Raw genomic sequence first — 14705 nt, 5'->3', positions numbered from 1 at the left:
GCAGAAAGATAGTGAATAATAAGAGTTATTAAATGCAACATTTAAAACACAAAAATTTTAGGTAAAATATTTCTGTAAATACAATGTTAATTGTTTAAAAAATGTGCAAATAGCCTAGTATTTACTGCTTTTCGATTCAGGTGGATTTAACAGAACAACGAAACTCTTTGAATTTTGAAAGAACTATAAAAGTTTTCATCTTTTTTTAATGAAAAAGTTAGAAGTTTTTTAATGATGCAGAATTTCCATTAGGATGGAATTAAAGAAACAACGAGATTTTCACACAAATAAAATTATACGTAGTATGCCGAGGAATTCGAATACTGGACAATAGCTGTTTTACCTGTACGGAATTCTAAACTCTATACACTGATTTCAGCAAGCTATAAAAATTTTTTTTCAGTAAAATTCTACTCATTACTTCAAATTAAAGGTAAATAGTACACCTGAAAACAAAACCGAGGATAAAGTTGAAAAGATTTATTTTATTAATATTTTTTTTGACGCTGAATACCTTAAATACTAGCAAAGAAAAAAAAAAGGAATTTCAAAATAACTTTGTGTCAGAAAAGGCGGAAAGTAATACATTAACTAAAGTAATTACAGAACACGTGAGAGGGTGGAGTTTCATTAGAATTTCCTAAGAAAAATAGCCTCTTAATGCCTTAAAACTGCAAGCACCACACATGCACGCACGACCCATGCTCTGCTTACCAAATAAGGTGAATGGTTATATGTATGTTATGGACTGTAAGGCATATTTCGCTCGGGTTTTAATTGTTCCTATTACCATTTTTATTTTTCTCTTTAATTTAGCATTGATTAAGGCAAGAGAATGAGAAATCATTCGATAAAATTAAATAAAAACATCTTAATAATTTCTCATTTAGATACCTTACTAAAGCAATTAATAAAACCCTCATCCCCCAAAACAAACATCCCCAAAAGGAACATTGTATCTTAAATACAATTGCTATCTGACATTTCTACTGTTGCGAAATGTCCAGATGCGGTGAGATAGCTTCCCCGCTTGGGTTACCAGAAAGTGGCAGGTAAAGCAGAGTTGCCCGACTTGGCGCGGAATCGCCCATTTCGCAACATACCATAGACGGAGCGAGAATATTCTTGAACGAATTCTTAGCGGTTTTCCTCGGGAATAAAGCTATATATACCCTGGTTTGTACGCAAAGAGAGTAGTATCTTGAGTTCAGTAATAAATTTGAGTTCCGAGATTATCTTGAAAGCAACCGAACCGATTCGGGAGTTGAACTTTAGTGCTTTACCGTGAAAGCTGTCTTCATCGTTATAGCGTGAAGGCTGTGTTGCTGATTGTTTCTGAGTGCTTATCGCAGTTTTTTAAGTTTTTTGGAACTGCCTGTGTAATACTGGACAATAACTTGTGTTTCGATTCTTCGTCCAGTGTTGTCATCAGTTGCTTCATATCCAAGAATCCGTAGAACGCTACATTACTTTGAAAGGTTCAAGTTCTCTATTAGAACGCCATTTTAATTAGCTCAGAGGGGCGTTCACCCAGAAGGGCTTTTGGTTTAAATAATGAAGAATCTGCATAAATGTATGTATGTTTCTCGCATTGTGAAAAAACGACGATACTAAACCCTCAGATTTTAAATAACACAGTGCTCCACCCGAATTTTGGATTTCGAATTTGTTTTATTATCTATTTCATATTTTTTACACTTTAACGAATTTTTGATTACGAAACTCAATGATTTTAAAGCGAGCAGTGGCAATACACCGTACACACTCTAAGGCAATTGCATCACATTTACGTTACACAGCAGCAGATGCAGGAAAACCGCTATGAAATCATTGCATACTAATACACTAGCAATGTTCACAGTTTTTAAATACTGGATTGCTATAATAAAAAAATCTGATGTGTACACCACATGATTTCTTTGTACGGAATATTTAATTATACGCATTTTTTTTCCTTGAATTTCATTTAAATTGATTGGATTGAATTAAATCTACTTCGTCGACAGCGCATAAACCACAATAGAATAAATGCACTCTTTAAAATTCACTATATTTGTTTACTATAACGACACTCTGAATGCACAAAATTTATATCATTTGAAGAATTATCGTTGCCACATGTTCTATTCAAATACTATAATAAAGCTAAAACGATGTATGAAAGAAATTAAGCAAACAAAACAGAAAAGAAACAGTTTTTCACAGACGATTTAGTATTTCTCATTCAATTCATTCAGTTCTCACTTGGCGACAAGGCAAAAATACATAAAAACTCAAAATATCTGCATTAAAAATTACAAAGTAAATCTTAAACACTTATTTCCTGGAAAAAATTCCAGAAAGGATTAAGCATGATTTAATTCGCAATAATAAATGAAGGCGTTATTTTTGTGTTGCGAAGCTTAGTCTCTCTAGATTGGCAACAAATCTACAATTCTGCTGTTTCAAATGTAAACAAATACGTCCGCCATGTTATTTAAAACTTAACGGCACTTAAACAGCTTTTAAATTGTTGATAATTGTACAAAATATTGCTTCCAGAATTACGAAAGGCATAAAAATCTTAACCGGAAGATAAAAACAACATAATTCAATCATTTTTAAAGCAAAAAATGTACAATTTACAAACATATAAGAGTAAAGAAGCTGAGATTACTGAGCCGGGTAACAGAGTGGATATATATATATAAATATATTTATATACGTTTGGTGCTGCCGATTGCAACCAAAATACGAGGTGCACATCTACATGTTATAGTAGTCCTATATACAAAATTTCAACGTTCTGAGGCTACTCGTTTTTGAGTTATGCGAGATACGTACGTACGCACATACGTTCGTACAGACGCCACGAAAAATTCTCTTCAGAATTAATTTTAAAGCAGTTTTATAATTTTTTTGGAGGACACGAGTCTTTTATTCTGTCCTTACGTACAGATAAAACATCGTTAAATTGCATTCGATAGCGGTCAAAATGGATATTTTTGTTGAAATATGTTGCCTGAAACTTTTCGCGATTACAATACTTCCTTTTAATGAATGAACATTAGTAAAAATGAACATTATTATTACACACACAGAGCGGAAAATCAAATTTATATAATATGAATTTCTTACCTTTCACACAAGCAGGTGAATATAAATTTTCGGTCGTCTGCAAGAAAATAGGAGACAAAATATTAATATCTGCTAAATAGATAAATAAATAAAAAAACTGAAACGTGTAGCAATGAAAACCGTAGACTTAAACAAACAGTGAAACAAATACTAAGCACGATAAAAATACAAGTCAATCGTATTGAACACGCTTCAATGGATTTCAAGGGAATACATTTCTTGAAATAATAATAATAAGCAACTAACTTAAAAGAACAATAACACATCATCACTATTAGATTGCGATGTTTTCACCTGATAACTAAACGTACGAAGTACAATTATTATTGTTCGGCAGACATTTCAAAGAGATTGATGGATCGTACATTTTATTTCGGACTACTGCCACCTTTCTAAAAAGTATTTCAAGCCTCAGATGTTCTTTATGCATCACTTTTCCCTCATTAAACTAGCTGTAGGTGCTTAGAAACAACTGAATACCTCCAGCTAGCTCATTTAATGAGGGAAGATAGTTATCGTCTGTTTCCGGTCAAAATACTCAACACTTCCTGCTGCTTACCTATGCATTGTTTTTTAAAAATCGATGATTGCGAAAATCGTCTGCTTTGCATAGCTAAAATTAAACTAACGCTCAGATGTTATTTGCCTTGCTTGAAAATTAAATACTTTATTTTCGTCATATTATTTTATTTACACAATTATTACATAAAAAGTTCTGATTATCCGTTGGCAAGGAGCTATGAAGACCTTGCCAACAACCTTGCCAAAAATTCTTTTTTATGTTATTTATTATTTCTTATTATAATCCTGTTCTGGTAAAATTGAAAGTTGGTCATTCTATTCTTATAGAATGAATCCAGAGGATTTTGGCTTCCCTGCTCCAGGAACTTAAGCCCACTACAGGTCTACTCCCCCTTTGGGCACGTTGTAGAGGTTCAACCTCCACTATTACCCTCCAGGAGAGCAGCGCACCACCTGGAGATAAACCCCAGGCAGCACCGGTCGTCTAATGCTCCTACCAGTCGCTTGGGCGAGCCCGTCGCAGCGGGACATTACCCAGCGACCCCGGGGTCTCCCCCCGGGTTACTAGAACCACGCCGCGCTAGGACGTGCCAGAATGAATCCAGAAGCAAATCTTCATTAAACATAAAACCTTGAATGTATTCTCCAGGACATCATCGAACGCATCTGGTTCTTGGTGTATTGCCATTCGGCAAAACATTAAATCTTGAATTCTTCTTTCAAATTTTTCCTTTTGTCACATTAATAAAGTAAGAGATTCACAAATGATAAAGGCAATTTTTGATAATTAAAATTTTTATTTTATTTTTAGTAATGCATCGAATTTATATAAATTAAATTGCATTTAGTTTATAATAATATCCAATTAATAACTGCTACGAAGATTTTGCAGCTTTGTTTTTAAAGCTATATGCTATGTAACAGGATGATTTGTGCTTCATTTTCAATGTTTTAAAGTTCTTAAATATTTCTTTTTTTACTTTTAAATAGTTTAACTGTAATTTTTTTTAAAAAAATTTTAGGCTGCAATCTGTAATTCTCAGGTTACAGTTTTCTTGTTTATTCATACACTATTTTTATTTTCAAAATTGTTTTCAAAACTCCCCCCCCCGGGAAATATGTTTAAAAATTACTTTACAAAGCCCGGAAAACTGGCATAAAAATATTATGTTATAATATCTATAGTTTACACATCAGACTGTAGATATCATAATTTAGATCCACTTGAATTTATTATCCACTAGAATTTCGATATTTCTAATTATCCCCTTGAATTTTGACATTAGAAACGTACAAATGTTTTCTAGACTTGGCGTCATCTTACAAAAAAATACATCAACAGGTTCCAATCTAATCATTTAATGTACCCGGGGTGCGTATTTCGTAAGTGCACATTTGTATAGCCACCGAGGGAGTGGCTTCTAGAATGGACCAATGAGCTTCCAGTAATATTTCTGTCATTTCATATGATCTTTGCGCGCTTTAAAGAAGATGCCTGGAAATGTTTTGCCACGCAATTTCCCGTACAAAACAGAAGATTCCGTTGAGGATTTCTTGTGAAAAATTTCAGTGCGAAGTTCGATCAAATATAACCATAATTATGTACGTAAATCGTAGAAGTCTTAGCAATTTTTATCTCAGTCTATATGAAAAGATGTTTTTTAATAATAGCCAATGCACAGTTTTATTCAAAGTGAATTTTCCTAATTTGCATACCTACACATTTAGTGTGTTAAATTTCATATTAATAACTGTTCACTCTTAAATGTATTGCCTGTACAATAAATGCTCTTCAGACAGAATGAATATATCTTATTCACAACGAATATTAAACAAATGTAAAATAAAATGTAAACGACAACATGCGCTCATATCCATAGTCTCAAAGATTGAACGTCACAAGAGCAATGGAAGCTCATGGTCCATTTTTGAAACCGCTCCCTCAGTCGCGGTATTGAAGTACCCTTGTGAATTATGCACCCGGGATGGCAAAATTGTCAGCTCTGAGAGGAGCTGCCATTCCCAGTAATACAAAGTTTTAAATTTATCTCTTTAGGCAACTCTCGCATTTTAGTTATTGGAGGGCAATTTAAGATCCACGTTGGCAGTCACGTGAAATATGTTTTGGGTGCGCTTTTGTGAACAGACTTGGAATAATAAAGCTTTTTCTTTTCGTTTTACTTTTTTAAACTGCATTCACGTTTATTTAAAATTACCTTTGAAAGTAATTTTTTTTTTTTTTTTTTTTTTCAGATAGAGACAACTAGCAAGGTTACATAAGAAAGAAAAAAAAATTCCAATTTAAATAACACTCATGTCGAATTCTATCTTCATATACACAAAAGCAATGATATTCCATAAGACACCCAATCAATCTAATAATTTTTTTCAACGAATGTGTAAAAGACAAGCCTAATTAGCCTGATCAAACGTTTTCTGATATCTAAATCAAAGCGTTACTTCATTTTGACGGTGAATCAAACTCTCTGTGCAAAGCGAATATCTGAGTGAAATTTCTGCAATATGACCTCAGGTTTGTTATGACTCAAAACGGTTTGTTATGGCTCCACAGTATCATTTGAAGGAATGCAAAGCAGACGATCATAGAAGCAGTGGGATGTGAGTCTCAAAGATTGAACGTCACAAGAGCAATGGAAGCTCATGGTCCATTTTTGAAACCGCTCCCTCAATGGCGATACTGAAGTGCCCTTGTGAATTATGCACCCGGGATGGCAAAATTGTCAGCTCTGAGAGGAGCTGCCATTCCAAGTAATACAAAGTTTTAAATTTATCTCTTTAGGCAACTCTCGCATTTTAGTTATTGGAGGGCAATTTAAGATCCACGTTGGCAGTCACGTGAAATATGTTTTGGGTGCGCTTTTGTGAACAGACTTGGAATAATAAAGCTTTTTCTTTTCGTTTTACTTTTTTAAACTGCATTCACGTTTATTTAAAATTACCTTTAAAAGTAAATTTTTTTTTTTTTTTTTTTTTTCAGATAGAGACAACTAGCAAGGTTACATAAGAAAGAAAAAAAAATTCCAATTTAAATAACACTCATGTCGAATTTTATCTTCATATACACAAAAGCAATGATATTCCATAAGACACCCAATCAATCTAATAAATTTTTTCAACGAATGTGTAAAAGACAAGCCTAATTAGCCTGATCAAACGTTTTCTGATATCTAAATCAAAGCGTTACTTCATTTTGACGGTGAATCAAGCTCTCTGTGCAAAGCGAATATCTGAGTGAAATTTCTGCAATATGACCTCAGGTTTGTTATGACTCAAAACGGTTTGTTATGGCTCCACAGTATCATTTGAAGGCATGCAAAGCAGACGATCATAGAAGCAGTGGGATGTGTGAACATAAGAAGACAAACAGTTTCTACGCTTTGGAAACAGTTTCAGAACTCTGAAACTGCTATAAGGAGGTTTGGATGAGGTCGTAAACGAATAAACTGCTTCTCAAGATCTATATCTGGCAATAACTGCCCCTCGTATCAGGAAGTATGCTGCATGACAATTAAGTTCAAGGGTTGAAGCAGCCACTGGAACTGTTTTATCATGGCAAAATTGCACACAAAAAGGCTTAAGACTTTTATGCCAGGAAGCTACTTCATGTTTTAAACAGCGGATCTGTGACCGGCCAGAGATATCGGATCATTTGCGGTTTTGCAGCTGAAGATGATGGTTCGGTAAAACCATCGAAACTAGTCCTGTGAAAATTTTGTGAATTAACGCTGATTTTTGTTGTTTGACTTCTGAATCAGTATTTATTCGGCGTGTTATTGTGTCTTAATTATATCGGATCAAGTCTTAGAACCTTATGTGAAATTTTTCAGAGGTACATACCGATTTGATTTTTTTACTTCTGAACGAAAATGATCACCAACGCCGAGGAAACCTCGTTGGCGAATTCCTTGAAAGTAAAGATATTGAGTAAATACCATGGCCAGCAAAATCACATAATCTTATGAGACTATTTTAGAAAAGTAGTTTTCACGGAGGCGTCCTGTTGCAGATGAAAGTGCCCTGAAGATCACACCGCTGGAAGAGTGGAACTTAATTTCCAAAACTGTGGTTAACAACGCTACTGCCAGCATGAAACCACGTTGCGATATGAGTGTATACAAGTCAGGGGATAGTGTATTCCATGGCATTAATTTTTTTTTTAAATCTCCCTGTAACATATTATTACGATTTTTATTGTTTCAAGCTACAGTTTTATATTATATGCAGTGCTGTTAATTCTTTTCCTTTGCAATTATGTGTTACGATTTTATGTATCATTCTGCACAAATCCATAGAACTACAGTTCACAGTTTCTGAAAAACCTGTGACTTAATCACTTAAATTTTGGACAAGAGTGTATTTTAGTAGCATATCTGTAAGATATCAATTTATATTTTAGTAGTAACATATCAATTTCTAGTTTAGTTTGAGCCATTAAGTCTAACGGCCCTAGAATAAAATATAAATTGAGAAAATATCGCATACGTTCATCTCACTGGAGGTTTATTCCAAGGCCTGGTTCCCATGGGATCTGTCAGAAAGATCTTCTTATAACACCGATCTTCAAGCATTCTGGTCAGATAACCAACAAATTTAAGTCTCTGTAGATGACTAGATGACCAGCCAATTTAGGTCTCTGTAGCTTGGAGAATTTTACTATATCAGGTTGTCTACAGATTTTGCATAGATCTAAATTAGATCTTTTCTACGATCCTTTCGCACGGACACCACTAAGCATGCAACGCAAAATCTTCGTCTAAAAAAATCTCCAAAGCTTCTTCATCAGGTACAGTCAGCGCCCAAGCTTCTGACGCATAAGCCACGACAGATCTTATAACACTCTTGATCTTATAAGTAATTGAATTCTTAACTTGAGAAAGTTGTATTTTAAATAGCTCTTCAGGCCGTGAAAATATCTACTTGAAGCAGAGATTCTTCTAGAGAAAGAGATTAATTTGTTATTATTTATTCCCGAGTTTTGTTCTACTTGGAAAATTTCCTCTAAAAAGTTAAGAAAGTTTTCTTAATTTCTTTCAATTTAAATTAAAATAATTACTTAACGATTAATTAAACATGTTAGAAATATTTTCACTAAAAGCCAGAATAAAAATTTAACATTTAGTTGTGACTATATTTGTATTAACCAACAAAAATGTTTTGGAGTTACGAAACTTTAGATTTCATTTTGAAAATAAATGCGAGTTTAAATTCTTTCTCCTTTAGATATTGTTGTTTATATATGTTTAAAAAATACTTAGTACGCGAAATTTAACATTTATTTAAAATATTTTTTTATTTTTTTTAATAAAGTTTTAAAATTTTGTTTACAAAATTTTTTACCTGTCAGCTGTTTTACGATAGTGCATGCGGCCCGCTGGTCATTGTCTGACACCACTGGTCTACATTATTTAAAGCAATTAATAAAAAGCTAAACGGCTACTATATTAATCACATTAATCATGTAATTAATCAAATGGCCGTCATATTAATTACATTAATAAAGCAATTATATAATGACCAACGTTAATTAATATCATTAATGATATCTGATGTTAAAACGGCAATTATCAACTTTCGCCACACAGTTTTTTACTACAGTTAATGGTCTGCAGATCTGTTCCTTTTGCCCAGCATATAATTTAAGCTAATTATGTTGTTCCCAGTTTTTGTAAAGTCTCGTCACTTCGTTTATTTCAAGTTAAACAGTAATGAATCATTTGAAAATAAGACAGATCATATCTCGACTAATGGCTCCACTAGATGATGGTAGCAATTTTCATAAATATTAGTCGTAACCAGGGCCGGATAAAGGGGGATTGGGCCCAATCGGGTCCCGCATTTGAAAGGGCCCCGTGTTACCATCAAAATGAACAAAAAAAAATGTTTTTCGAAATTTAAAGCAAATTGCTTTTGACGATAATGGATAAATTATGAATTATTCAAATAATTAAAAATCGCATTGCTGGATGAGATTTATTAATGTGTTTATTATATACTTTATAATATAGAAAACTGATACAAGTAAAAATTCATGTCAAATGTACTGAATTTAATCGGGATAGTCCTACATTAGAGAGATTTTTCACTACATACGTGAACTACTTTACGTACGTAAACTACTATGCAAGTATATGCACGCGCAACTAGTTGTGCAACCGTACCAGCCAGTGGTGAATGTATAGTTAGTATCAAATGTCAATTGTTTCTTGCATTTGTAGTTCGCTATTCTTCTAATCGTTATAATTATTAGAGTCGTATTTTGTGACTACAATTACTAATTGTTGAATAAGGTAAGTACTAATTATATTACATAATCTTGATTAACAAACAGTTATTTTTAAAATTAAAAATTTAAGTTTATTATGTGATTAAGAATGGCTACCTAACCTATAATTTTATCATTAGATGTCGAATCCACTAAAGAACACATGAAAAATCAAAAAATCATTTGGTAGGCTATGTTAAAATGTACAGAGCTTCAAAAACGACTTTCTGCTGAGCAAACAATAATGTTCAACAGAAGTTGTTGAACCAAGAAAAAATTCGTTTGTATAATAAGATATTTGAAAGGAGCCCCGCAAAGAGAAAAAAAAAAAAAGGCCCAGCAAAAAAAAAAAAAAAAAAAAAAATTCCAATCGGGCCCCGCGCACCTACTCGATCAGAATAATTTAATTTACAAAAATGTTTATGTTGCCCACTTGAATAAAACAACATTACTTTTTAAAAATATTCATTCAATATTAATTTACATAACGATTAAATAAATTTTTGAACAGCAAACATTTAATAAATTTTTAACGATGCATAACCAGCAAATAAATAAAAATATAAGTTTAAAAAAAAAAAAAAAAAAAAATTCTGAAATGTTTCAGATTTTAAATTACGTCCAAAGGGGCGTTTTTTAACATTTTGTGTGTTACCTTTCTTTATTAAATATCATGTTCTCCGCACTTAAACCATAAGATCCAGTGCAACAGCAATATCGCAAAATAGTTTTAAAACGAGCATATCTTTAGAATTTCCGATACAGAGACTCACGCGCTGGAGATATAAATGTTTTTTCTGCACAACGTTGCCATTGCTCGCTTTGAAATCCTTGAGTTTGTTAATCAAAAATTCGTCAAAGTTTTAAAAAATAGGAAATCGATCATAAAACAAATTTCAAATTTCAAATTTGGTCTTCCACATGCTCATATTCGTTGGAGGATTACGTTATTCAAAATTCGATGACTCTATGTACCGTTGTTTTATCACAATACGAGAAATATACATACATTTATGCAGATTTTTCATTATTTAATTTCTTCAAATATAATGCAGGACTCTAACATTTTATGGCAACAGTTTGAAAAGTGAACCGACATTTATGAGTCCGACGCAAAATGCCAAAACGAAAGCAATAGTCCTTCGGGACTGAAATCCCTTTGGACTAAAAAAGAAAAAAAGAAAAGTACCCTCCCACAGCTCCTCAGGAGATGTCATGATGAGTCATTAACCAAAGCTTTTGTCATGATGAGCCAAAGCTTTTGTTAATGTCTCTCTGAATGGCCTCATTCACAAATTACTCACTCTGGAGGATCACAGGCGACATCACAGATATCATTAAATCCTACCAAAGAGTAAACTTTGTCCTAGAATCATAGAAACATTGTCGTTTGCATCTCTAACACATACTCTTCCCGTCGAATTATACTGGCTGGCGTACAGTAGGGCTCACTACTTGGTCCACTGCTTTTCAATTTGTATGTGAACGACATCTCACAAAAACCAACGCCTCACTAGTATTATACGCAGATGACACTGCGATCCTGTCACAAAATGGTTTTCTTCGTTAAGCAATATAAGCATAACAAAATCACATTCATTTACTTAGCTTACATGATGGAAATTGAGATAAACGTCGACAAGTCTACCGCAGTAATATAAAGAAGGGAATAGAAAATTACTGGTAACCTTCGTCTACATTGAACCATGTTACTCTAAGCTAGATGAATCCCATATCTCGAATGATTTTGGTAATTCTCCACCAAAATCATTCATGGACTTCACACATACATTCTATTATCTAGAAATTCCAGGCGAGTAAAGTTAAACACTTTCCCTTTATTGTTCGGAACAGCGTTCTCTCTGCAGATAATAAGTTACTCATTTACAAAACCATACTGCGTCCTATGCTTTGTTATGCCACCCTGTATGGGCATGTTCCAAAGAGCCCCAAACTGTATCCTGAGACAAAATTTCCGACAGTTCGTGGTATGTTAGGAACAATAAAATTCATAAAAAAAGGGAGGGGGTTCCTGAGCTACGCGCAATCTATCATCGACTACTGCACAATTTTCATAAATGTCTCGGAGAAAATAGCCATTCCATCATCCCGATTTGCAGTTATCATTACTGTTCGTCAGACAATACCAAACAGCCGGATATATTAAGCAATAATGTGTGAATCATTTCCAATTGACACGATACGTGCGCACATTCATGTAGATTCTTCATTAAGTAATTTCTTTAAACATAATACAAGGCCATAATAATATTTGGTGGCAACAATTTGAAAAGTGAAACGGACATTTATAGAGAACCGACGCAAAATGCCGTTTCGAGACTCATAGATAGCCCTTCAGGGCTAAAAATAAATTCGAACTTTCAAAATTTCGTCTTCCGGTGCACATATTCGGGTGGAGGACTATGGTATTCAAAATTTGATGGCTTTAGGTACCATCGTTTTTTTACAATGCCAAAAACATACATACCTACAGGCGAATTCTTCATTATTTAATTAATTTAAAAATAATACAGAGCGAGATTAATCTTTGGATTATGGTAACTTGGCGACCAACCTGCAAGTTTGTTTTTGGACGCCATTTTGTTTTCACGAAAAAAAGGTGTTTTTTTTTTTCGTTTATCAACATTTTTTTCCAACAATCTCCTAGCCGAATTACGCTTATGCTAGAACTTTTATGGAACAAAAGTGCTTAATCATGACGAAGTTTAGGTGCGAAATTGGGAGACAGTGCAGAATCGCCCACTGTTTGCGGCGTTTTTAAGAATTGCACATACACGGTATCCATGTACACGTCGACCTATTTTCACTTAAAAAAATCATCCCAGAATTGCACAAAAATGGCATTGCGCACACTCTTGACTTTATCCATGTACACTGCTAAAGTCCTAGCTAGTAACCTTTATCGCCTTACCAAAATGTCGCCAAACTATCTGTTACCATATTCCAAAGATTAGCTCAGAACGATAATATTTGGTGACATTAATTTGAAAAGTGATATGCTGATTATACTGAACTGATGCAAAATCCTATCACGAAACTAATAGCCGCTTTTGAGCTAAAAATAATGCGATCAATGCTATATACATGGACTTGAATAAAGAGCTATCTTAACAGAATTATGGACTCTTGATACGATATCCTCGATACAGGATCCGGAATATGATTACAGAAAACTTAAAATTCGTCCTGCTTCTATTTCTAAATACGCTCTTTTATTGAAACATACAAAATCCCCCCCTCCCTTCAGTTCTAATCTGCGTTTTGTTATCATATGCAAATACAACTGGGAATAAAATTTCAAAGGTCACGAAGTTAATTTTGAAAGCTCTCCAGTTACTTTTTATTGCCCATAAAAAACACAAAATCGTTTTAACAGGCACTAAAATGCATAAAAGATTACAAAAAAGGACACAAGATGAAAGTCATTTTGAAGGTGAATTTTATGCCGACCTGTCGGAGGTTTTAAAAAATATTCTTATTTACCTTTTTCTCATCTTAACCTTTTTTTTTTTTTTTTTCTCCCAGCTGAAAAACTCGAATTTCTATGAATTATAACGAAAAAGATGTTTGATTTCATTTCTCGCTCTTTTATAATTTAATTTTTATATACGATGATTCGTTGAGCTTCAATATAAATTCGTTTTTTAAAAAGAAATTTCACTCAGAATTCTGAGAACGATAAACATTACCGGCGATAATTTTTAAGATACAGGTAAGAAGTATTTTAATACAGAAGCAAATGTATGCGCGTATTTATATTTGTTCGATATAACTTTTATATATACAATAAAATAAATATGTATGAAGATGTTTTTTCTTATTACTGCTACAGTATGTCTACCTTTCAATCATGCATAAATTGCCATCACATGGGATGATAAATTCCCGCAACACCTCGTGGAACGTCACATTTTGAGGAAGCCTTTCTTCCAGAAATTTGACGCATTTATGTCGTGTGAACTTCCTGCATTCTCATTAACCGATCTGCGCGAAACGCACTATCAAACGCAACTTTCTCCACTGTTATGAAATACTGTATATATGAAACTTGTCTTCAAATTAGCTCTAGAACAATGCGTTTGTAGGTGCAATATGGGTTTCATTCACGATTCCGTTAGTGACTTTAATTTTCTATAGAGGAAGTTAGTATTGTTGCGTTTTTTTTCTTTTCTGGCACCAACTGTTACGTTATTTTCTTCCTTTACGTTCGTACGGGGTTCGTGTGGATTTGGAGTGAATAACGACGACACTTGATGAAGTATCGAAACACACTTTATTTCCCAGCATTGTCAGGACAGCTCCAAACCATATTTTACAGTCGTCGAAGATCTACTATAATTACGCTGGAACAATCAGTGACACAGCCTTCACACTGTCAGGCAATAACGGTGGAGAGAGCTTCCTGCAAAGCAGCCGACTCTTCTTGGTCGTTCTCGGAACTCCATGTACTCTCGAGACTCTCCACGCTACAACTCGCGATGCACTCGACGACACACGAGCACAGCTCCCGACTCTTCGGTTCAGTCGTTCCCGGAGCTCAACATGCTCTCTCGATGATGCAATAACCGCGATACACTAAGAGACTCCTTCGGTGCACTCGACGACTCACTCGGCACTCGTTGCCCGGCTGTCAACTCGATCGACTCCGCACGGCTCGCTAGACGAGACAAAACTCTCGATGAGAGACGCACATTCTCGATACTAACTTTTCGCGTAACAGCAGTGTTTACATAGCTTTTGGCTGGTGTTCGAGAACATTTAG

The 14705-nt window shown here is 34.1% G+C and overlaps 1 protein-coding gene across 3 annotated transcripts in view; it reads right to left on the bottom strand.

Annotated features, from left to right (window-relative positions):
* The window catches only part of LOC118200055 (uncharacterized), a 438581-nt gene that overhangs the window by 228302 nt on the left and 195574 nt on the right, over positions 1-14705 (bottom strand). For all 3 annotated transcript variants that reach the window (XM_085826181.1, XM_085826180.1, XM_085826182.1), the window contains exon 3: positions 3118-3154. The gene's annotated coding sequence lies outside the window, so the exon portion shown is untranslated. The remainder of the gene's footprint in view (positions 1-3117; positions 3155-14705) is intronic.

The sequence above is a fragment of the Stegodyphus dumicola genome, chromosome 11 (assembly GCF_044657685.1).
Source record: "Stegodyphus dumicola isolate Sdum_Otavi_A_Nest chromosome 11, ASM4465768v1".
NCBI lineage: Eukaryota > Metazoa > Arthropoda > Arachnida > Araneae > Eresidae > Stegodyphus > Stegodyphus dumicola.
Note: the sequence above shows the minus strand (reverse complement) of the source record. Positions and strands in the feature narration are given on the sequence as shown.